Raw genomic sequence first — 25,319 nt, forward strand, 5'->3', positions numbered from 1 at the left:
ACCATTGATATTCTGACCAGCTATTTATGTCCACTTTATCTCTAAATAAACGGATGCTGATCTTTGATCTCTTCTATTACTTCATTTTTCTCTGGGGGAAATATTTTGCGGAATTCTAGCCTTTGGTTCCATCTTCCTCGCATGAAATACATAAATAAATTAGTTAAAAGATAAATAATTAAATAAAATGCTAAGGAAAGGGGGCCGTGGAGTGTTTTTCTTCGCAACCTTTGGGCTTGCCAAACACTGGCCTTTAAATCCCAAGACAATTTGCTTTGAAAACACGTACCGGTACCCCGTGATTCGCTCATCAGTGTTGTGTGTGTGTGTGTGTGTGTGTGTGTGTGTGTGTGTGTGTGTGTGTGTGTGTGTGTGTGTGTGTGTGTGTGTGTGTGTGTGTGTGTGTGTGCGTGCGCGCACGTCTCCGTACTCATATGTGCATTAGCTGAATGGAATGGACTTTTAAGAAACTGACGATATTCCATATTCAACTCTTACCAGCACATTCATTCTCAAGTATAGATGTCAGTAATTAGATGCACCTTCTAGGGTTTACGTAACCATCATGAAAATATTTACAGATAACGTTAAAGCGTGTCATTGGTTAATGTGAAAGGATGTACCACATAATAGATATCAAGTGCAAATGGTTTCTTATGCCAACGGCCATACCACGTTGAGTACACCGCTTCCCGTCGGATCAGCGAAGTTAAGCAACGTTGGGTCTGGTTAGTACTTGGATGGGTGACCGCCTGGGAACACCAGATGCTGTTGGCGTTCTCCCTACGTGTCAAGTGGGTTGGTGGAGGATTAGTGCCCCTCCCTGTAAAACAATTAACTCTAAGCCCTTGGTCACCCCGTTTGGGATACATGGCGTCTGGCAATGAATGAATGAAGTGTGGGAAATGAATGGAGGCTGGAGAGGAACGTTTAGCAGAGAGGGAAAGTAACAAACCCTCTCATTGTAGGGATAACTTAAATACTCTGTTCCAGCTAACACCAGATGATTTTATTCAGTTGAGAGTAAGTCATAGGAGCCTACGTGTTAATACTTTCACCATTAACCCTCTCACGGTCGGCACAACTCCTGTACTGTTTCAGTTAACGGCAGACGATTTTAAAAAGCTGAGAGTGAGCCTATAATGTTGTTTTTAGTACCGATTAATCACACGTAGCCAGTTTGCTCCCATGTCCTATTTCAGTAAACTCCTCACGAATTTATTCAGCTTAGTGTGAGTCATAGGAGCTTGAGTGTTAACTATTTGAGACAGGGGCGTTACATAAGGAATAGTAGGTGTGAAAGATTAGAGAAGGTCAGAGCAGGGTTTTCAACAGAGGGGTAGAAATTATGTGATACGTGACATAGGAGAGCGTAGGGAGAGGCTTGAGAAGGTTTCAGTATACAGTTGGGGGACAAAAGTTAGCCTGATATTTCACCACGTCTATTTTTCATTATTCACTTCCCTCTGTTACTAGTATTCGGTAGCTAGGAGAGGTTTGCCATGTTTCTCTGCCATTAATGATACTGTCTAATATGATGCGTTAGGAAAGGTGACGAACATGCTCAGAGGCCCTCATTTTCGTCAGCTAAGGAAGCTCCCTAACACCCCCTTATTAGCGATTTAGTTTTTGATACGTCTGGTTAATATCCTTCTGTACGTCACAGTATTTATGCCGGGTGTGGCGATACTGGGAGAATTTATATAGCCTAACAGAACAGGATCCATCCATCCATCCATCATCCAATCCAACATCGCCCCATGAGGAGCGTAGGAGCCCCGGGCCAGGCAGTTGGTCCCGACATTTAAGATGAGAGTGACCAGTCTCACTCATCCCTGAGTGGCATTACATGAGCAATCAACCCCAACCACCCCTTGGAAACCTTCACCGGCTCAATCCGAATGGAGCGCAATAATTACCGACTAAACCACCAGGCGCCAAAATTTGGTCATATGGTTACCACCCAGCGTAGTAAATGGTTTCCTGGTGCACAGGAACCATTTGGCTTGTCACTCAGTGTAGAGTCACCCACAGGCTGAAGGAAGTGGAAAGAATGAAGGAAAGAAAGACAGAAGAGGGAGTGTAAAGTCACCTGTAGGCAGAAGGACAAGGAAAGAATGAAGGAAAGAGAGACAGAAGAGAATGGAAGGAAAGAAGGATGGAGAGGAAAGGGCAGACACCCGAGAGCAGCACTACATCGAGTGAGTGGATGGTACGGTATAATAACTAATATAACTCGCTTAGAAAAAGGAGTTAGGGAGCATCCTTAACTGAAGAAAATACCGGCCTTAGAGTATGTCCGTTACTTTCCTTTCTGCTACTATGTATCAAAGACAAGTATCTAAGGGTAATAAAACATACCAAGCCTCTCTCAGCTCAGCAATATTAGCGAGCAGAGGAATATGAGAAGCAGGAGTTGTACCTGACGGAGAGGATGGCAATTTAACAGGAATTAGAAAGCACTCAGAGAGTTCATACCTCCGCTAATGCCATGGCCATTAACAAGGACCCGGACCCGGTTCCCTGGAGATATTGTGTGGAATTCATAGGATCCGGATGTGCCCCCAAATTTAATTAATTGTTCCTTGACCCATGGCCCTAGTCTTCCACAAAATTTTATTGAAATTCACTGAGAACTTTCAGAGATATTGTGCGGGATCCTGCTCCTCCGTAATATTTTATAAATTCTATCTTGGCCCATGGCACACCCTTCCAAAAAATTTCATTGAAATTCACTGAGAATTGTTGGATATCGTGTGGACAGACAAACAAACATTAGAACACAGGTGAATATATAACTTCTTCCAACATCGTTGGCGGAGGTAAATAGGGAAGTTGGGATGGACAAAAGATGATCCGATCATTGCAAGAACATTATTTTTTCCTTTTATACTTTCATCAGGAGCTTTCGAGTTGGAAGCGTATATATCTACCTATCCTTCTAATCTCCTCACATACACACACACACACACACACACACACACACACACACACACACACACACACACACCTACTGTATGCATGTAAGTATACAAGTACCCTTATGCATACAAATACACACACACCCCACCAGCAGCCCTCTCTCTCTCTCTCTCTCTCTCTCTCTCTCTCTCTCTCTCTCTCAGCTGGACCAATTCTCTGTCTTCTTTTTCGCCCAATTTCAGCCAAGTTATTGCTGGTTTAATACTATTAAACTTGGATGTCAGAGTGGGAGACTATCTATAAGAGAGAGAGAGAGACAGATACAGACAGACAGACAGACAGACAGGCAGTGAGATAGGCAAACAAACTGATACACAGAGAGACTGACAGACAGAGAGACAGGCAGACAGACACACACACACACAAAGAGTGCCAGTGTGTGTGTGTGTGTGTGTGTGTGTGTGTGTGTGTGTGTGTGTACACAAAAAAGCACCATAGCAACAAAGAGTTTAGTGAAGGCTACACCTCAGCCCTCCAGTTGGATAAGTCGCTCCAATGTTGAGTATAATTACCTGGTACAGCAGGACTGAAACACTTAGGATACTTTTGTAGTAAGAGAGTTAATCCCTTCAGCCCAGTAACGACCTATTACGAGTATATTTTATCTTGCTACCTCTAGACATTTCAATATTTTCCCCTCCATAAGACAGACCACTCTTGGAGAATGATAGAAACACTCACCATCATCTCCACTGTCAGAATTCTCAGCTGTAGCACTAACAAAGCGAATGTCCCTCCTACTGGCGGATTTGGTGTTGGAGAGGGACGCCTTCACGTGGTGGTTCTGTTATTGTTGAGTGGCCGCTACCTGGTTATACACTCTTTCCTCATTTCCCACCCTATGCTCAGAAGGCGGATAGTGGACTGCATAAGAATAATTTTAGCCTATAGTCCACTGGATTCACGTTCATAACAGCCTGGAGCTACAAGTGCTGCTACTAGAGAAAGATTATTCCCTTCAGTTCCTCTAGTAGTATTGTTATTTTCATTACATTCTTAGCATTTACAGATTATTTTTCAACTTAGAGATTTTCGACCCAAAAATGTTAGGTTTAGTCTTTCTTAGCCTCTTCCCTACTCCCTACTAAGATTCATTCACAAGCATAATTAAATCGCATGCAATTCACAAACTTCATTAAATCGCATGCACTTTAATCGAATACAGTAAAAACTGTATCAGTGTTTTCGGAAGAGATACATTTTCTGTGAAGTGGCTGAATTAAGTTATATCAATTTCTCATGACCACTCTAACATTTCCCTGTTTTTCTTCCCCTCATCCCTCTCTCCCCTATATAATTTGATATGATAGATGAATGGTAGGTTGGTAGGTAGATTGAAAAGAACACAGGCACCTACACAAATTCACACACGGATAGGTTGATAAATAAACTGAACGCTTATATAATGCAAAAGGAAATTTAAATTAATAACAAATAATATTAAATAAAAATAAATAAGACTAACGGCATGCGTAAATCAAGCACCTCCATGCAGCATAAACATCATGGAGTACAGGCTTAAAGTTTACAAAGATTTCAAAAGAAACCTGTGATTTCCCTTGACAGCAGGGTTGCCAGATGTTTTTGATCAAGTTATCGTACTGATGTTTCAAAATTATCGTTTTTCCACCCAAATTATCGTAAAAATATATCGGATGCATGTGAAAAGTATCGTGTATTTTAACTGCTACTACTACAGGCCCACGTAGCTATGGCCTGAAGTCAGGTTCTTCCTGTACTGTTGCTGACGATGTGAACCCGAACTCGAACTAGTCTGAGGAATATATATATATATATGGAGCCTCTGTGGTACAGTGGTAGAGTGTGCGTTTCGCACGCTGGTGAGCGCGGGTTCACCTCCCGCCAGAGTTGTAAAAAATACTTTGGGAAACGTTCACCGAGCAACTTGCCACTTTGGCGGACACAAGGGGTGCTGTGGTTGAACCAGTGTCGCATACTACTATGCTTCGGGCCGATTACACTTGGTTCACAGACTACACACACATCCAAAGCCACTGCAACACTACAATTACACTCACAAACACTTCTCACCCTACATACAGTCTCTACCAGACAGCCTAAGCCACTTGGTAGAGATACATTGGCTGTATTATCCCTGCTTCGGTAGGGATAGGCCGGTCCTGCAGTGGACCTCAACGGCTGATGATAATATATATATATATATATATATATATATATATATATATATATATATATATATATATATATATATATATATATATATATATATATATATATAATCGTGTGTGTGTGCGACACGTTGGTGTACTGACACGGAACGGGAGGTTTATGTCAGATCAAAGCACTTTTTTTTCCCCTCTTCGTTACGATATTTACACTTGTTAACAGAATTCCATATCGTTGTTTTCTTTGTCTGCGCTTGCACTTTAACGTGTAAAAGAACAACTTTAAATTAGCAAAGAACAGCGGCTTAAAACTATACCATATAACTTACCTTTTTCCTTTTTTGTGGCGCTACAGGAAGCACTTCCTGCTCACTGTCCTGCTCCTTATCACCCATATTAAAAGACTTGGAAACGGTGTCTGATTCCTAGCCCTAATAGTGAGCCTTTCACTGAGGTGACTGCGCCCAACAGCTTCGCGGTGACGACTGACGAATATCAATTTCAAACCGTAACGGTCAACCGTCAATGTGACTCGAAATGTGCTGTACATTTCGTACAGTACAAGCACAACAAGCCTAGCTATCTCATAGATACAATTACCCTACGTGCACTAAAGAAAATTACGACTTCTCATTTTACAGATGACATACTATCTATGGAAAAATTTCCTCATGATGAAAAGGCTTTTTTTTTTTTTTTTAAATCATTTTTTAATTAAAACTCTTGTACCATAAAACACAGAATTATCGTTCAGAATGTACGATAATAAGAAAAGGTACGTACATCGTACCAGAGGCAATTTAATCGTACATGTACGATAATTATCGTACGAATGGCAACCCTGCTTGAGAGTAGCTTGAAGTACTGTACACAGGTAAGAATAATATGGTTTCAGTGCAAAATTGAGAAAAAAATCATGTGCAATAATTCCATTGGGAAGGTATGGTGTAATTTGACTTTTAGGACGATGATCCCTTTAAGATATTGTTCTCGTTACCGTCAAACTGTTTTATTAGCTTCAGGGAGGCGTGTCACGATATTGAAGATAATCACTTGTATTTATCACAGTGAAGCGTGACTAATTATATTCTTGTTACTGACACACTGCTTTATTCAGCTTGAGGGAGACATCTCGCAGTGAAGGGGATTAGAAATAATCCCTAGGCAATTGAAGAACGAGGAAATCATATTTAATCCAGGTACGTCCAGACGATTTTATTTTTAGCTTTGGGGGAGCAGTAACACTTCAAGGGACACTAAATCATGTAAGATCAGGTACCCAGTGATTCTAGCTCTGGAATATCCTCTTTTTCAAGATGGATGCCAATATGGCTACATATAAAAATAAATGAAACAGCCATATCTTTTTGTAATCAAATGACTGAGACAAATGATTTTGGTGTTCTTCATTAGGTTTGGGGAGCCAAAGAACTCATTTATGACAATACAATCTATGTACATATGCATCATTACAAGGTATTCAAAATGGCTGCCGATAGAACATAATAAAAGACACAATCACAATATCTTCGGGACTAGAGCATTTAGTTACTTGATTCTGGCCTATCTGTGTATTTTTTGTGGCCATATAACCGATACCTAATAAAATTAATAAACATAATCTTGTAGACTAGGTTTTGTATCACAACACTCAAAAATTGACTCCACTGTTATCAAGTAAAATGTTAAATTTTTAGTTAACAAACCTGTACCCTTAACAGCATGTTAAGGTATTGTTGTAAATGTGAACATGTTAGTGACCATGTGTGGACAAGTACTCCGATGAAAGAATAGACTGACTTAGCGTTTTGAGTACTGTCACAGTTCTAATTAGAAATGGATGAAATGAACAAGGTCATTACCACTACAAAAGATAATTTAGCGATCAGCAACTCTGCTGCTTACTTGGAAGACATACAACCATGCAGTCATGAGTAGGCGATCACCAGAGTGTTGCTCCATGTTCAGTGCTGTTCAACAAGTGATATCTGGAGTCTTTGTCAGAGCTGCGGACACAGATGTTGTGGTTGTGACCATTACATTCTTCAACAGCCTCAGTGCTGAAGAGATGTTGGTGGCAATTGAAACTGGAAGAAATTTCCACCATAAAACTGCACAGTACATCGCACAAAGCCTGGGTCCTAAAATACTACCCATATTCCATTCTCTGCCAGTCTGTGACACTGTGCCCTACTTCCTTGGCCGTGGGAAAAAAAATCTGCATGGGAAGCTTGGCAAACATGTCCCTTGGATACTAATGCCTTTCTCCAGAAGATGGCAAGACCTGAGGATGTTGCAGATGAAACTGTCACCAGCATTGAAAGGTTTATTATCTTGATATATGGCAGAACATGTACCCTACGACGTGTTGATGACGCCAGGAAACAGCTGTTCTCACGGAGATCAATGACAGCAGAAAATATCTCTCCCTCACGTGAAGCTTTGCTGCAACACATCAGGCATGCCACATACCAAGCTGAAAATGTATGGTCCCAGGGTCTGGTCCCTAAACCCACGCTTCCAAGTCTCTCATGATGGGGCTGGGGCAAGGACGGGAGCCTCTGGAAGCCTCACTGGACCGATCTCCCAGAAACTTCATAGCACTGCTCAAAGTTGACCCACGTGCATACAAAAAGAGCTGCTGACAGCGTTGCAAGTATCAGCCTTCACACTTTCCATGCACAGAGCTGTGCAAATGTCGAGAAGCATGCTATCAGAACTGATTTATGTGGTTTGAAATCTGTATACTATATCTTTGTGCATGAGGAGAGTCATTTTGATCTGTTTTGTATGGAAATCTAGAATACCGGAATGGAGCTAGCCAATAAACAAAATTACGCCAAACTAGTAGAAATACAAGTTATATTTTGTTTGTCTATGAGTTTTGGTAAAATTATTAAGTTTGTTTATGAATCAGATGACGCACTGCAAGTTTTCAAAGTTTTGTTAACTTATCACACTAAGAATGAATAGACTGATATTTAAAAAAACATTATTGCTTTGTTCCTCCACATTTTTCTCTGTCTTATGATATAATATTTTGTTATATAATCTCGGAAGCCTATACAAAGGATGCATTATTTACATAGATTAAAAATTGGTTGTTATTTACATGAAAAATGTATTACCTGTACTATCATTTGTTTTTATCTGGCCTATGTATACATATCATATATGTAGCACACAGTGTGTTCAATAAACTGTGTCGCGAATAATTCTAGACAAATATAGGGACTTATACAAGGATGAGATTGCCGACACATGTTACTGCATAAAGAAATTTGTTTAGTTAAAACATTATTAGCTGTTAAAAATAATAACTAGTCTTGAATTGCACCTGCGTCATTTTTTTTTTCTTTACGATAATTAAAAATGAAACATGGTGAAAATGAGTTTTAATTATGGGAACTTAATGGCGTCCAATGGATGGGTACCTGATCTTATATGATTCTGAATGCTGTGAAATACCCCTGGACTATTTTTTTTTTTTTTTTTTTTTGTAACAAAGTGCACGATTCCGCCATAATTTGCCCCTAACTACTGAACTAAAACGCATCTCGTCTCATTAACTCTCCTCCTCTTACTGGTTCCTTGCAACCTCTGTCTCTTCACTGGACTGTTGCATCTCGGTCTCCTTTCTATCGTTACTTCAGTGGTTACTTCTCTGAAGTGTCTTCTTGTATGCCTCTGCCACTACGGCGGGTGCATAGCACTCATCTAGCAGCAAACTCTAATCTCTTTTGTCAAACATTCTAATGCATGAATTAGCCGTTACTCCCAGTCTTTCATGTAGACAACAGGTCAACTCTGGAATTGTCTTCCTCTCTTCCTCTGTCTGTATTTCCGACTGTCTATGACCTTCAGTCTTTTAAATGCTACATGTCCGGGCATCTCAAAATAAACAGATCTTGAATTTGGCTCTGTTTTTTTTTTTTTCCTTGCAGGGAAAAATTTTGCCGGCTTCTGGCCTTTGGTTCCTGCTTCCTTGCATAAAATGAGATGAGGCTTTATGTGAAGTTTCATTTGCTGGCAGTAATCATTCCAAGGCGCTTAGTGTTCTTACCATTTCACGGCCATTCCACTTCGTTCAGTATTTCACGCCTATTTGAATACAATGCAGTTTTTATACTCTTCCAATGACACAGGTGACGCTCATGTGTCTTAAGCGTCCGTCTTATATTAAAGCATTTGGTTATTACTCAGCTATGGACTACTGTGAGGTGCGGAGTAGTCCCCTCATGACACTTCTGAGTCGTCAGCTAATCTGAAATCGGATCTTCGTCCACTGATTCCCCTATGGAATGTTTCCTTTGGAAACTTCTTTGTCGTCTCATATCTTATTAAATTTTTTCCTGTCTCAATGGCAGTGAGTTTACTTCTTTTGATGCCTTTCTTCCTTCCTAACTGTCACTGCCTATCTTTCTTCCTGGTGTCCTTGTCCCCACCTTTTGTCATTTGTTTGTGTTCTGGCCTTTTTTATTAAACCTGCTTCATCCAGATATAGCTCAGCGTTTAGGGCACGGAGGAGAATAGATACGGAGTAACGACTCAGCATTAAAATTGCAAGACCCCTAACTTCACGCCATCTAGTGCAGTGTCCTAGCTAGATGACGGAGAACGAGAATGAAACTAAAAGTTTATCGGGGATACTATGGTAAATTTTTGAATCGGGAATACTGTGTGCCTACCACATGAGACTAAGGATGGCAATTTTACCGATAATAATAATTATATGATGCATGAGAATCCCTCACCTCTGATGCCAGGTGGGTGGTGATTAATATCCCACGTAATACGTTATGATAACCAAGATTCATACCTATAATATAAGTCTGCGACATGGAATATAATGGATGTATTAAAAATGCAGACAAAAAATATTATAAAGTATTTATTTAATAATGGGTATGACAGTGCGCTACATGCGTGTTAGGCTACATTATTATGCCGAAAACATTCAGATGGTAATCAGGGTCCCATAGCTGTATGTTGCTTTAGTTCAGATCACAAGTGTCATGATAATGTAACAAAACATAAAACCAAATCCTCAGTTAAGCCATAACCTTGTTTTCAGATGCAGTTCTACCACATATCTATAGATATAACAGCAAAATAATAAATACCCCTTCCTGCGTGAAATACACAATATGAAAACCAAGTCCAATGTAGCTGGCCAACATGTTTCTAAAGCTGGAGATAAATGTATGAAGTCTTATTACTTAACATTTTCGAGTATATGCCATGAAAACAGGTAACATATGACAAAACTTTCATGTGGTTTGTAACCAGCACATAGCATACAAACGATAATACAGATTTTATATGCAATGTGTAATGGCACAAATATGCTGGGTAATTACCGCGTATGTGACATGAATGGTACTTTTTATCCTACCAAATTTCATGATGCAAAAGATAACGAAATTTACATTGCAAGGCGTACATACATACTGTGCAAACTAATGAAAACAAAAAACATAAAAAATATGTAGGTTTGCTAACATTAATGTACAGTACGGTACCTTACAGGAAACCAAAGAGCTTGGGGAGGCTCAATTTGTGCACTGCTGTATGTAATGGTAGACAAATGTTTATTAACACATGCATACATACATCCACAGTGTAACGTACCAACTATATGCCTACTCCTCTCTCTCTGTCTCTCTCTTTTCTACCTCATACCTCGTGTGTTCTAGGGAAGTTTGTATTCCATTACATAGTTCCTACCTGCACGTAATAGAGATCGCTCTTTATCAGTAAAATATCTTTCTATATTAGATGGTTCAGATCTTCAATATTCACTCTCACACAAGCAAAAACATTATCATTATAAGCAAATTGTTAATAACTACAGATCGTGTGAAAGAAGATATATAATTCCCTACGTTGCGAATGTAGCGGTTGCACTAAGCTATACATCAGTACGTTCGTGCATCCTGTATCATGATCGACGTATCATTTTTGAGGTGAGTAGCGCCAAAATTTGGTTATATGGTTACCCCCCAGCGTAGTAAATGGTTTCCTGGTGTACAGGAAACCATTTGGCTTGTCACTCAGTGTAGAGTCACCCACGGGCAGAAGGAAGAGGAAAGAATGAAGGAATGAAAGACAGAAGAAGATGGAAGGAAAGAAGGATGGAGGAGAGGACAGGGGAGACATCCGAGAGTAGCACTACATTGAGTGAATGGATGATGAGTGCCCCCACCTACCACATCCCACCTGTCAGTTTATATGAATAAGCAGACGACAAACAGGCGACCACAGTGCCATCTGTTGACCAAGCTGGCTTATTACACTGGTCTCGTTTTCCCCAATAAAAGTTAATACTCTATATCTTTTCCCCTCCGTGGTTTAGGGTGCCCAGATCTCACGGAGTCACGATCCGAGGCAGGCCAGACTAGCGAAAACTCTCACCAGGTCAGGCTGCACCACCTTACCGTCCTGGCTAAGTCCTCTCTTCATAACGATTTGTACAATATAATTCAAGAAAATTATCTACAGATGTCAGGACTGTAAAATATCTTTCTACATAATAACTAGCAACATACATAATATAGTCTAGAGGCTAGGTCAATGTCAAACTTATCAAGATTCGGCCACATTAGCTCCGAGCCTCCGGACCTTCCCCGTGGCAGGTGAGAATTCTACCACTGAACCACCGATGCGTTGATGGTGTACAAGCTTATCTGGAGCAAAAGTGAAGTTGCAGTGATTATGAATGTCGTGATTTCTTATGATAGCCATTTCACAAGGGACTGTTCCTGTAGGCTGAAACGTGAAAATGTACGCAGGACAAAGGTGAACAGCATGTAAGGATGTGCGGCACTTTCATTCAATCGTTGATTCACTTGCGAAAGTGACAGTGTTCCGTCTCTTGGAGACGATGATGAGTTCGGTGTCTGTGTTGATGATGATGACCAAAGTGTTATTATTCTTAGAAGGGAAGGGGTGTATTTGGTATTTTGTGAACAGGTCGTCAGTTATGAATGGTATATACATGAACTACTACTGATGGTGTTACTGTTGCTTCTAAATATGGATAATATTGCATGAATTCCCTACTTCGGAACAAAGGCTTCAATTTATGTTTATGTATTCCTTGACTACTAAGGATTTCAGGGGCAGTGTCCGACTGTTTTTTTTTAAATAACGTCTCAACAAAGCGTCGGACAAGGATTTAACTTTGGCAGTGCATGTTTGAGACCCCGACCTAATTTGTAAAATTATGCTTTTGTACCAAATGTGTATGATTAAGGCATTTATAAGAGTAAATGTAGGGTAAACTTAGCTAAAATCGTCAGAGGCATGTAGCGAGGCTAGCTTCGGTCACGAAACAAGCCCCGCCCACAATTCAGAACGTGACGTCGGTGTGACGTAGTAGTAATCACCTCAGCCTGGATAGTGATGATGAATAAAGGTTGTGATGAGCATGTTATTTACATCATTGTATACCTTTGATGTCTCCACCTCTTATCGCCGACTACTATAATGCATGTCTCTGTCACTGATTTATAACCTGGGGTTTGGGTGATTTCCAGCCGGGAACTCAAGCCGCATTAGGAATTTAATATATTTCCTTTTAAATCATGCCAATCAATCACATTAAAAATGCTACTTTTCAGTTTTATTTTATTATAAAAAAATATATTCTTTTAAAGATGATAGTGGGCGTTCACAATGAACAAGTTTAATAAACCACTGCTCTATGTTACATGCACCGAGCATGTAGCAATGGCCGTATTGTCCACGTAAATGATAAGTAATTTCCTCCAAGTAAACCTTTTTTTCGCAAACATTCTTCTCATATAAGGACCATACTGAATGTATAGTAGGGGTGAAATATTACTTCGGTGTGTGTGTGTGTGTGTGTGTGTGTGTGTGTGTGTGTGTGTGTGAGAGAGAGAGAGAGAGAGAGAGAGAGAGAGAGAGAAAGTACAGTATGTGGGGGGGGGTTAGAAAGATAGAAATGCCACTTGCGTCGGTGATTACTACTACGTCACACCGACGTCACGTTCCGAATTGTGGGCGGAGCTTGTATCGTGACCGAAGCTAGCCTCGCTACATGCCTCTGACGATTTTAGCTAAGTTTACCCTACATTTAATCTTATAAATGCCTTAATCATACACATTTGGTACAAAAGCATAATTTTACAAATTAGGTCGGGGTCTCAAACATGCACTGCCAAAGTTAAATCCTTGTCCGACGCTTTGTTGAGACGTTATTTAAAAAAAACAGTTGGACACTGCCCCTGAAATCCTTAGTAATTATCTGATGTAGCTCATGAACTGGAAGTAAGTCAATTGTGATCTTGCCATTACCAGCATTCGAAATTCCTTGCATAAGTGCCCTGTAACGAACTCTAGTGTTGTCTAATTGGAGTAGAATTGTATCAATAAGTTCCGTGATGATGGAGAAGTGTTGGAAAAGAGATATGTTCCCTTCTATGGAATTTATTTTATCTACACTTTCGAGAGCTATGTTTTCCGCCTTTTTCAGATTATTCACGATTGTCTTCATTGCTGAGTCTCTTCAGAGGCTTGGGTTCGTATTCCACCACTGCCACCATCTTTTGTAGAAACTTCGTAGCTTCTTGTAGTGTGTTTTGTACATCAGTTATACATAGACTCGTGGACGAGCAGTTGTTATACGTGAGTAGTTTTGTAAGTAGATAATCTTCGTTCCCTTTGTCATGCAATGACAGGAGAGGTAAAGATTAGTATGGGACTTTTTTTATTTGTCTTGGAAATATTAACAGTCTGTCACACACGAGTGACGTATAGACTCCCGTTATTACCTTCCCACTGTTTCATTCTATTTCTCTTGGCCACCCTCTCGCCCCTGTTGCTAGCTTCCTCCTCCCTTCTCCTCCTCTTTCTTTCCATATATAAGAACTTCCATTAGGTGGGCTACACTGTCGTCCAGAGTGGTATGGTAAGATGAAGTGTGATATGAAGTGCTGGTGGGGGCGTGCTGATGTGGTAGAGTATGTTGGCAATCAGCGGTATGATGTGTAGAAGTGCTGAGAGGTATAATATGACGTGGTGGTAATGTGAAGCGTTGAGAACGTGGTCTGAGGATATTTGAGGTATGGCTTGAGGTGTGGTGTGGTAGTGAGAGGTGCCGGTGTGAGTTGTAAGACATGCGGAGTGATGGTGGCGTGGTGTGGAGAAATGTGATGGTAGTGTGTGTGAGGGGTTAATGAGATGCGGTGTATGTGATGTGGTATTGTTTGGTGGTTGTGTGAAGTGTTTGGTTTGATGGCAGAGCAAAATGCTAGTGTGAAGGACAGAATTTCTGGTGTGAGCTATTTTAAAAGTAGTAGTGCAATGCGGTAGAGTGTTGTGGTAGTGTGAAGTGTGCTCTTGAAGAAGTGTGCTCTTGAAGTGTTTATATCTGATATAGTGAGAGGTACTGGTGTGAATTGGATGAGGTGTGATGTGGTGTGTCGCGGTGGTGGTGTGGAATGGGGTAGCAGTGTGAGGTGTGTGGTGGTAAGGTGGTGGTAATGTGAGATGAAACACGAGGTACAGTGTTGTGGTAGTGAGTGGAGCTACTTGGGTGTGGTGCAATGTAAGGTGGCTGGTGTGAGATGGTAGTGTGTGGTGATAACTTGAAACGTTGAAGTGGGGTGTGGTGCGGTGTATGATGGTAATAATTAATGTAATCGTACTGTGATGCTGCCAGAGTGTGATGAGTTGCCTGACATAGGTACTGTCCTGGTATTAATGTGGTATGCAAGTTTCAACCTTTGCAATGTGCTCGTGATATACTGGTTGCAAGCCCTGGAGGTTTTGGTCGAAAGACTGACTTAAGTCTGGCCTGGTCTGCCTGTGACTCCCGGCGGCTACGACTCAGCGTCCTCTTTTCCCAAGCTTTTCGTTGCTTGTCGATTTTGATATTGGCTGCCACAAGTCAGGAGCCGGTGGGGTTAGCTGGGAGGGCCGGCTGTACCCTTGTCTTAGGGTCTTGGAGTTTAGTGAACAGCGAATATGTAGGTAGTTTGACTTTAAATCCTTTACTGTATTAATATATCGTTTTCGCTTTAACTAAGCTTCTAACAGACGATACAGTTCTGTAGGAAACAGAGGTTCACTCTCTACTACGATTAAATCCATTGCTTCAGCTTAATCATCCATACTCTAGACGTGATAACAAAATTTCAAAGTTACCCTGATGATGATGGGGACAAAAGAAGATTCAGTCTATCCCCTCCAGTTCGCAGATTACAAGAACTCATCAGAGTGAAAGGATTAACCTAATAATTGTTTTTCAGACATAATATTTATTAACAAAGTTGTTTATCCGGTGGGAGATCCTGTGATAGTATTAGAGTTAGTAATATAGTGAGAAGAAGGGTAATGTTACTTAGGGATGGGGTCTGTTCGCTTGCCTTACGATCTTATGGTGCAGTGACCATGGAAAATGTAAGGCAGCAGAACCGAACTTATATATATATATATATATATATATATATATATATATATATATATATATATATATATATATATATATAAAACCACCTTATTCTGGATGTGGACGCCGGGTGGTCCGATGCTAAACCTTTCTTTTTTCAGAAACGACTGTAACTTGTTGGCTACGATCCGTGTCCGTGTGGATGCGGTCAATAATTTGGTTCTCTAATATTGTTTTTTTTTTTTTCTGGGGGAACAATTTTGCGGGATTGTAGCCTTTGGTTAAATCTTCCCTGCATTGATTAATAAATGAAAAAGAAAGAAATAACTCACTAAGGATAGGGGGCCGTGGGATGTTTTTCTTCGCAACCACTGGGCTTGCCAATCACTGACATTTAACTCCCAAGATCATTAGCTTCTTTGAAAACACGTACCCTGTGATACGCTTACCCGTGTGTGTGTGTGTGTGTGTGTGTGTGTGTATACATAAGCTTATGTAACAAAAGTTTAGGAATTGACGGTATTCCAAGCTCACCAGGTCTTGCCAACATATAAATCCTTCAGTATAATAGCCAGTAATTAGATGCCCATAAGCTTTATACAGGCGGTGTGATATTAATTACATATAAAGTTAAACTGTGTCAATGGTTAATTTGAGAGGAGGAGCCACATAATGGATATAAAAGTGTGGGAAATGAGTGGAGATCAGAGAGGGGCTTCTAGCAGGGAGGTGGAGGGTAACGTGCCCTCTTATAATCGGGATAAGGCTTGTACTCTGATCCAACTAACGACAGACAATTTTGATCAGCTGAGAAAGAGTCATAGGATCCTGGGAGTGTTAATACAGCCATCATTAAACCTCTCATGGTCGGAATAACTCTTGTTCCCTATTCCATTTAACGTCAGGCGATTTTTAAAAGCTAAGGGAGAGCCTGTATGATATTTCTAGAATCGGTTAAACTCATGTCGTCAGGTCTTCTCTCGTATCCTATTTCAGTAAACGCCACACGATTTTATTCAGCTAAGAGTGAGTCATACATGCCTGAGTGTTAACTAATTTGAGAAGGGACGCTACATAATGAATATCAAGTGTAAACAGATTAGCGCAGATCAGAGCAGGGCATTTAATAGAAAGAGTCAGAAATTAATTGATACATGATATAGGAGAGGGTTGGGAGAGGCTTGGTTTGGTTTCAGTATACAGGTGGGGACAAAAGCTCTCCTACCATTTCACCTCTTGTGCTATTCACTTCCGTTTGCTGACTAATATTGTATAACTGGGAGAGGTTTGCCATATTTCTCTGCCCTTTGATTATATTCCCTAATATGATGCATAATTAAAGGTGACTGACATGCTCTGAGGCCTGTATTCTCGTTAGCTAAGGAAGCTTCCCAACACCTTCTTCCTTCGCAATTAATTCTGGATATATCTGCTTGATGTTCTTTTGTATGTTATTTATGCAGTGTTGCTCTATTGGAAAGATTTATATGACACAGTATTTGAGAGTAAGGTGTCGCAAACAAGATAACTCGCCTAAGATGAGGTGTTAGGGAGCTTCCTTAACCGACGAAAATACTGACTTTTGAGTATGTCCATTACCTTCCTTCTTGACACATCACATCAAAGAAAAATACCTATTGGCAAAGAAACACACGAAACCCTCTAAGCTAAGCATTATTAGCCAACAGAAAAAAAAGGAAAATAGATGTTAAACTACATTTTGTCCCTGGCTATATGAGGGGGAGGGGCTTGGGATGACAATTTAGCTGGGTAGAGGGAAGGAGGGATGGGAAGAAGTTATCCATCACTACAATTTTTTTTTTTTCATCATGAGCCGCGGTCCGGCAACGTATGCATCTCTCTCTCTCTCTCTCTCTCTCTCTCTCTCTCTCTCTCTCTCTCTCTCTCTCTCTCTCTCTCTCTCTCTCTCTCTCTCTCTCTCTCTCTCTCTCTCTCATATGAGATTCCTGTGCTTAAACTTTTGCACCTGAGGAGCCAGCCTTTCGTAAAAACGATTAACCCCCCTTCACACACACACACACACACACACATAGAAGACACCAAGGAGAGCAGACTCGGGCCGACAACGCTCCATACTGAGCCCGCACGGGCAGTGGCATTACCTAAATTAGTATCTTTATATGAGTCAAGTTCTGTACCAGGTTAGACTAAATGTTTTTTTATTATTTAAAAAAAAAAATAAGAAGTTTAAACAACACTTGTTCAAACAGAAAAGAGAACCGAGTAGCGAAAGAATGCACTCAATCAGCTGATTGTTTGTTTAGGCTACAACTGCCCCAGGGAATGTAAGTACTCTGTGCTTTTAGTATTGCAAAATGGCCACATACTTTAGTAAAGCAAATTTGGAAAAGAAAAGGGAAAAGCAGGATGATGATTTCTACCAAGAACTGGTTGAAATGGAGAGACAATAAACTGGTAGAGCGTGTACACAGACTGGAGATAGCTTTCCAGAATGAGATTGATGAAATAAAGAAGCAGATGCACTTGCCAATGGAAGAAATAGAAAAACTAGGAAGGGAGGTCAATAAGAAAGACACAACCATATGTGAACTAACAGTGGAAGTGAGTACACTTAGGAGGAAAATGAGTGAAATGGCAAGTACAGTAGTCAATCACAAGAGTATTATGGAAGAGTTCAGAAATGATACAGAGACAATTAGGCAAGTAAGCAGTCTGATAGACCAGAGAAGTGATATTGAGGAGAAGATAACACAGGTGAATGAGCTGTGCAAAGCTACAAAAATGATGTGGAAACCACGTATGCTGAAATGGTGAAAGTAAAGAAAGACTTAGAAACAAGGGTGGAAGATAAAAGCATTAAAAAGGATGTGAAAAGAAAAATCCAAAACAATCCAAAGTTAGTCAGAGATTCAGTAGGTATCAACAAATCTATAGTATTCACTGGCATAGAAGAGGAAGAAGTAAAAAACAAGATCTCAAGAGACAAAAAGGAGATGGCAAATGTAATGAGCTTATTGAAAGAGGTATCAAAGGAAATCTGTAGTAAAGACACAGAGGAACACGAAAGGTTAGGGAAATACGAGAAAAGCAAGTCAAGACCTCTAAAGGTAACTTTTCAGAGTGTAAACACCGTAGAGGAGATACTAAAAACTGCAAAGAATCTTAAGGGAAAAGAGGAGTTCAAAAATGTGTGGATAAAAAGATGCCTAACACAAGAAAGATGCCTAATGCCTAACACAAGAGGAACTGGAATTACTGAAAGAGAAGAGGGAGGAAGCAAAAACAAAAAATGAGGGAAGAGCAGAAGAGAAGAACACATTTTTTTTTTACAAAGTAATAGAATTGCAGGTACGAAAGTGGTACATAAACAGGATGGAATAAAAAGAAGGAAGGTAGTAGAACCATGTCAAGACAAGTATATAAACAAGATGATTAAGTTGATGTACTCAAATGTGGATGGAATGATATCTAAATTATTAGAGATGAATGATTATGTCTGAGAAAATGAACCACATATAATATGCCTAACTGAAACAAAATTAACACCAAGGATATAAAATGACATACTAAACTTAGAGGAATATAATATATGGAGAAGAGATAGAAACTTAAAAAAAGGAGGAGGAATTATAATAATAACTAAGAAAAATCTAAAAGTCAATGAAATAAAAGTAGATATACCCTCACAAGTAGAACTGACTGCAGTAATTGTAGCCAATTTGTACATGCCACCCAAATCAAACACATGGGAAAGAGACGAATATGAGGACCTGGCAGAGAGTACAATTCAGAGTTTAAGAGCATTACTACATAAAATGGAAGAGAAATCGGAAAGAATTATACTAACTGGAGATTTTAATACAAATATAAATTGGAATACTTTAGATATAATAAGCCAAGAAAGCTGTTGGGACCAAAAGCTCCTGGATCTCGTGCAAGAGTTTTTCCTAACGCAACACGGAAACCACCAGAAAAAGAGGATTCGATGTACCTTCAATGCTAGATCTCATATTTACTAGGCAAGAAAATGATATTGACAGTTTAATATATCACCCTCCACTCGGCAAAAGCGACCATGCAGTACTAAACTGCAACTTCAGGATAACAAATGACATAGTTAACAGTAATGAAAGTTACAAAAAGAGTCTAAACTATAAAAAGGGAAATTATCATGACCTAAAGAAGTATTTCTTAGAAGTTGATTGGGAAAATGAGCTTAGAGGACAAGATTTAAATGCTGTATATAAAAAAATCTGTGAATTTTATGAAATAGGAGTCCAGAAGTACATCCCACAGCACAAAGAAGCAGATAAGAAAATACAGAAATGGTTCAATACAGAGAGTAAAAAATCAAAAGAAAGAAGAGATTTGTTGTGGAATAGATACAGAAGACACAACAGTGAAAGGGTATATAATAATTACAAACAGGCAAGAAACGATTATACAAGAATAAAGAGGGAAGCCCAAAAACAGTTTGAGGAGGATATCATAAAGAAAAGTAGTGATCAACCGAAGCTATTATACAGCTACATCAGAAGCAAAACAAAAGTAAAGGATATAATACAATCCATTACGGACGAGGGAATCACCTATACACAGGAAAAAGATATTTGTGAAGCACTAAAAAAAGAATTTCCAATCAGTTTTTACATAAGAAAATTTTTTTGAGAGGGACTATGTGGAACATGCATGCCCACACATACTACCAGATATATAAATATCAGAAAAAGTAATGCAGGAGGAGTTAAGTAAATTAGACAGAGGAAAAGCAAATGGTCCTGATGAAATTTCATGTTGGGTGCTACGTGAATGTGCAAAGGAGTTAAGTAAACCATTATTTTTCATTTTCAAGAAATCATTGAGTCAAGGTAAACTACCTGATATTTGGAAGAAAGCAAATATTTTCCCCTTATTCAAGAATGGGAATAGACAATATCCACTCAACTACCGACCAGTATCACTGACCAGTGTTGTAAGCAAGGTATTAGAAAAGCTTATAAGAAAAGCTTTGGTAAATCATCTAGAAGAACACAATATGACATCAGAAAGACAGTTTGGTTTCAGAAAAGGAAAATCATGTGTTACTAATCTGTTGAGCTACTATGACAGAGTAACAGACACAATACAGGAAAGAGAAGGATGGGTGGACAGTATCTATTTAGATTTCAAGAAAGCATTTGACACAGTACCACACCAAAGACTATTATGGAAACTGTACCATCAAGGAGGAATTCGAGGCAAACTGTTTTGTTGGATGCAAGATTTTCTCATAAAAAGAGAAATGAGAACAGTACTAAGGGGAAACTACTCATCATGGAAAGAAGTGACTAGTGGAGTACCACAGGGCTCAGTGCTGGCACCAATCATGTTTTTAGTGTATATAAATGATACAGACAGTAACACTGGCAATGAAACCTATCTAAATATGTTTGCAGATGATGCAAAAATACAAAGGAGAATTACTAACACAGACTCTTGTAAAGAGCTAAAAGAAGAATTAAATAAACTTCATGAATGGAGTAATACATGGCAAATGGAATTCAATGTGGACATGTGTCATGTAATCAAGTTTGGTAAAAGTGGAAAAAGGCCTGATTGGGATTATACGTTGGAAAAAAAAAAAAACCTACACACATCAGAAAAAGAGAAGGACCTTGGTTTGATTATCAATAACAGACTATCTCCGGCTGACCACATCAATGAGAAGGTACGGAACATGCATACACTGCTTGCAAATATGAGAATAGCATTCACATATGTAAATGAAGACATGCTAAGAAGGATAATAACATCATTCATCAGACCAACCCTGGAGTATGCATCAGTAGTCTGGAGTCCTCATCTCAAAAAACACATAGACAAGATTGAAAAAGTTCAAAGGGCCGCTACAAGATGGATACCAAGCTTAAGGGATCTAAGCTACGAAGAAAGACTAAATAAACTGAATCTACCAACACTACAGGAGAGAAGGAAAAGAGGTGATATGATAATGCTATATAAATGCATCTCAGGGAAGGAAAAAATAAACATAAATGATTACTAACATTTGGGGAAGCATCAGCAAGAGGACACCGCAAAAAACTGCATAAGAAGAGAGGTGATAAAGACGTGAGGAAATTCAGAGTCCCAAACAGAGCAATTGATTAGTGGAATGCACTACCGAATGAAATTGTGTGTGCCAAAACAATTCACAAATTTAAGGATATGTACGATAAATATGGTTTAAGACACGGGACAGTACGAGCTTGACAAAATTCCTGTAAAGATACTATTAGGTAAGAACAATTTGGTAAGAACATACACACACCATACGATCTGCCTCCGTCTCTCTCTCTCTCTCTCTCTTCCCCCCCGGCACAAAATTCCAATAACGTTAAACCAGTGACAACTTGGCTAAAATTGGGTGAAGGAAATTGACAGAAAAGAAGACAGGGAAGCGGTCCATCAGAGAGAGAGAGAGAGAGAGAGAGAGAGATTTACTATTCTAGATAAAAGAAATGCATATTCCTCGGTAGCTATAGCAAGAAATTGCACTTATAATGAATAATAGAATTACTGTAGAAGACAAAACAGCTACGTGAATCAAGTATGTGTGTGTGTGTGTGTGTGTGTGTGTGTGTGTGTGTGTGTGTAATTCACCGGGTAATTCACCGGGTCGGTCAGGATCACTTGATGGTCGTGATCGTCAGCTTTTACCCTCCCGGAAGGGAGCTGAGAGCTCATATAGTCCGATCTAAGGGCAAAGCTGTGACCTTCACGCACGCACACACCCGTCCCCTTGCTCAAGGGGGACAGTAACCACCCACTTCGTCAGTGAAACTTTTCGCAACCTAAGCGAGGCGCGAACTCCCGTCCACCAGTTGGCAAGCGAGAACGTTACCACTGCAGTGTGTGTGTGTGTGTGTGTGTGTGTGTGTGTGTGTGTGTGTGTGTGTGTGTGTGTGTGATCACTCTATTATGTGAAGAGGTCAATGAAAAGCCCTCCAGTTCAAAGCTTCTCCTGAGCTTAGTAAAGCATGTAAGTGTGGCAAAAATAGTTATTTCAGGTGCCCTCGTAGTGAAGCTAATAATTACGGTCCTGTGATGATTGATTTTAAGATGGACAACCCTGGCTGATGACATTATAAACATTCATTAAACCCTCCACTCTAGTTAATCTCCCCCAAATTGGTTAAACTGTTTGGTGGTACCTTTAGTCAAGCAGGAAATCACGATGAACTTTACCCATATAACCCTTTAGATCCTATAATGTCTCTTATATTCAACTCTTCCATTTTTCAGAAGAATTTATTTAGATAAGGTGAGACTTTTCGAACTTAACAGAGAAGAAGACACAACTTGAGTTAGAACAGATAAGCAGAGACGTTAAGAACTAGATAATATATAAGTCACTTTCCTAACTTGAAAGGATAAGATGACACTTTTCCAACCAAAACAGAAAAGATGAGATTTTTTTTTTTTTTTTAACTAGAACTGTTAAAAACAAGCCTTCAGTGACCTCATACCTTCTAGGCTGCGCTTATAAGCTGAATAACTTTGCATGGTACTGGGAGAAATGAAGTAAAAATTCATCCCAGTGCGTAAGGGATGTCTGATTTTTTTATTTTTATTTATTTATTGTTGCATGGCGATCTCTCATTGTGAAATAGGTAGAATTAATCTATATTAATTACTCCTTGCCCCCCTCACATTTCCCTATTATTCTTCCCCTCGTGCCTGTCACCCTTGTATACTTTGGTATGATGGATGGGTAGGTATGTAAGTAGGTAGGCAGGCAGGTAGTTACACAAGGATAATTCTAGACAAATTGATGACTAGACAGATCTACAGACAAATAAAGAAATATAGAGATAGATGGGCAAATCGATAGATAGATAGAAAAGCAGAAATTTTAATTTTGTAGGCACAGCTATCGTAAATGTATTAGACTGATGGCTGGCAGTATAATCCGTAACTCTTTCAATCCTACGGAATCGCTGTTTTAGTGAAGGCTATACTTAACCCCCAGAAAAGTCATCTGGGAGTATCAAAAGTATTATGAAATGCCTTAATAAATTCTGCAGCAAAACGTTAAGCTCAATGTTTATGCATGGGAAAAAAAAAAAAGTCAAGTCAAAATTAAGTGCTCTCATGCAAAAGCAAAATAGCATAAACGTCACGGAATACATGCATAAAATTAACAAAAATTGCAACGTAACTTGTGATTTCCCCAGAAATTGTTTAGGAGTACTTGGGTAAGAAAAATATAGAAGCAGTGTAAAGATGAGAAAAATACCTTCGCAGTAATTCCATTGGGAAAGAGTGGTACAAATTGACTCTTACAGGACGATGACGCTTTTGAGATATTCTTATTAACGTCAGGCGATTTGTTTAGCTTCAGCGAGGCGTCTCAGAGTAAAATAGCTGCTAATAATCACTCGACGTATTTAGCAACGTGAAGGTTTATTCATTATATTTTAGCTGACAGATGTTTGTTTCAGCATGAGGGAGACATCTCGTATTAAAGGAGTTAAAAACAATCCCTAGGCCATTGAAGAACCAGCAGATCTTATTATCATCCAGCTACGCCCAGACAATTTTATTCAGCTTTAAGGGAAACACCTGGTAGTGAATGGGTTAGTTACTTAAATACTATGACATTTTCTTTTTTACATAAATCATGCTTAATAGTATCAGGCATTTTTATGAAAAATGAGAGGTGTAGTTGGTATGCATGGTGTGCCTGGAAGAAATGAAAATGGGGAGCGAATGATAGCGATGTGTGTTGAGCGAGAGATAGTGATTGGAAATACGCTGTTTGAGAAGAAAGATATCTATAAGTATACATGGGTGAGACAGGAGGGTGGAAGGGTTGTTGATAGAGCTTTGATGGACTATGTGGTTGTGTCTAGGAATGTAATAGGAAGATTGTTGGATGTGAGAGTTCTGAGAGGGGAGGGTGGAGGTATGTCTGACCACTACCTGGTGGAGGAAAAGTTAAGAGTAGGTAAGAGATGAGTGAGAGCTAGGAGGGTTAGGTGTGGCAGGGAGGTTTTGAAAGTGAGTGAGTTGGATAAAAGAGAGAAAAAGATAGAGTATCAGGAGAAATTGAAAGATAAGTGGAGCGCAGTGAAAGATCGGGAAAATGGCAGTGTGGAGGAGGAATGGCAGTTATTTAAGAGTGCTGTGGTGGGGCATGCAGAAGAGGTGTGTGGTGTGAGACGTGTGGGTGGTGGTGTAAGAAAAGGAAGTGAATGGTGGTGCGAGGAAGTAAGTATGGCTGTGGCTGAGAAGAGACGTGCATATGAAGTGTGGCTCCAGAGGAAGGATGAGATATCATACGAGAGGTATAAGGAAAAGAGGAATAGGGCGAGAAGGGCTGTGCGTGATGCTAAAGTGGCAGCAGATGAGAGATGGGGTAGGCGGTTGAGAACAAAATAAGAAAATGTTTTGGAAGGAGGTGAAAAGGGTGTGAAAGGGAGAGTCTGGGAAGGAAGAATGAGTAAAAGCAGAGGATGGAAGGATGTTAATTGAGATGGATGCAGTAAGGAAGAGATGGGCAGAGTATTTTGAAAGATTGTTAAATGTAGAGGAGGAGAGGGTGGCTGAGATTGTGGCGGATGGAAGGGTGCAAGGAATAAATGTGTTGGGAGAGTTGAATGATTCTTTGATCACGAAGGAGGAAGTGGAGAAGGCAGTAAAGGAGATGTAAACAGGGAAAGTTGCAGGTATGGATGGGTGTGCTGTGGAATCCTGAAAGGTGGTGGAGTGACTATTGTTGACTGGTTAGTAAGATTGTTGAATGTGTGCTTTGT

The 25,319-nt window shown here is 39.8% G+C and overlaps 1 non-coding gene across 1 annotated transcript; it reads left to right on the forward strand.

Annotated features, from left to right (window-relative positions):
* The first annotated feature begins 658 nt into the window (after nucleotides 1-658).
* On the forward strand, nucleotides 659-777 carry LOC145416148 (5S ribosomal RNA). Its single transcript, XR_013900202.1, has one exon. It is a non-coding gene; the product is annotated as a 5S ribosomal RNA (ribosomal RNA).
* Nucleotides 778-25,319: the final 24,542 nt, after the last annotated feature.

This window comes from Coenobita brevimanus, chromosome 104 (genome assembly GCF_032717465.1).
Source record: "Coenobita brevimanus isolate Jiangsu-jjx chromosome 104, ASM3271746v2, whole genome shotgun sequence".
Classification (NCBI taxonomy): Eukaryota; Metazoa; Arthropoda; class Malacostraca; order Decapoda; family Coenobitidae; genus Coenobita; species Coenobita brevimanus.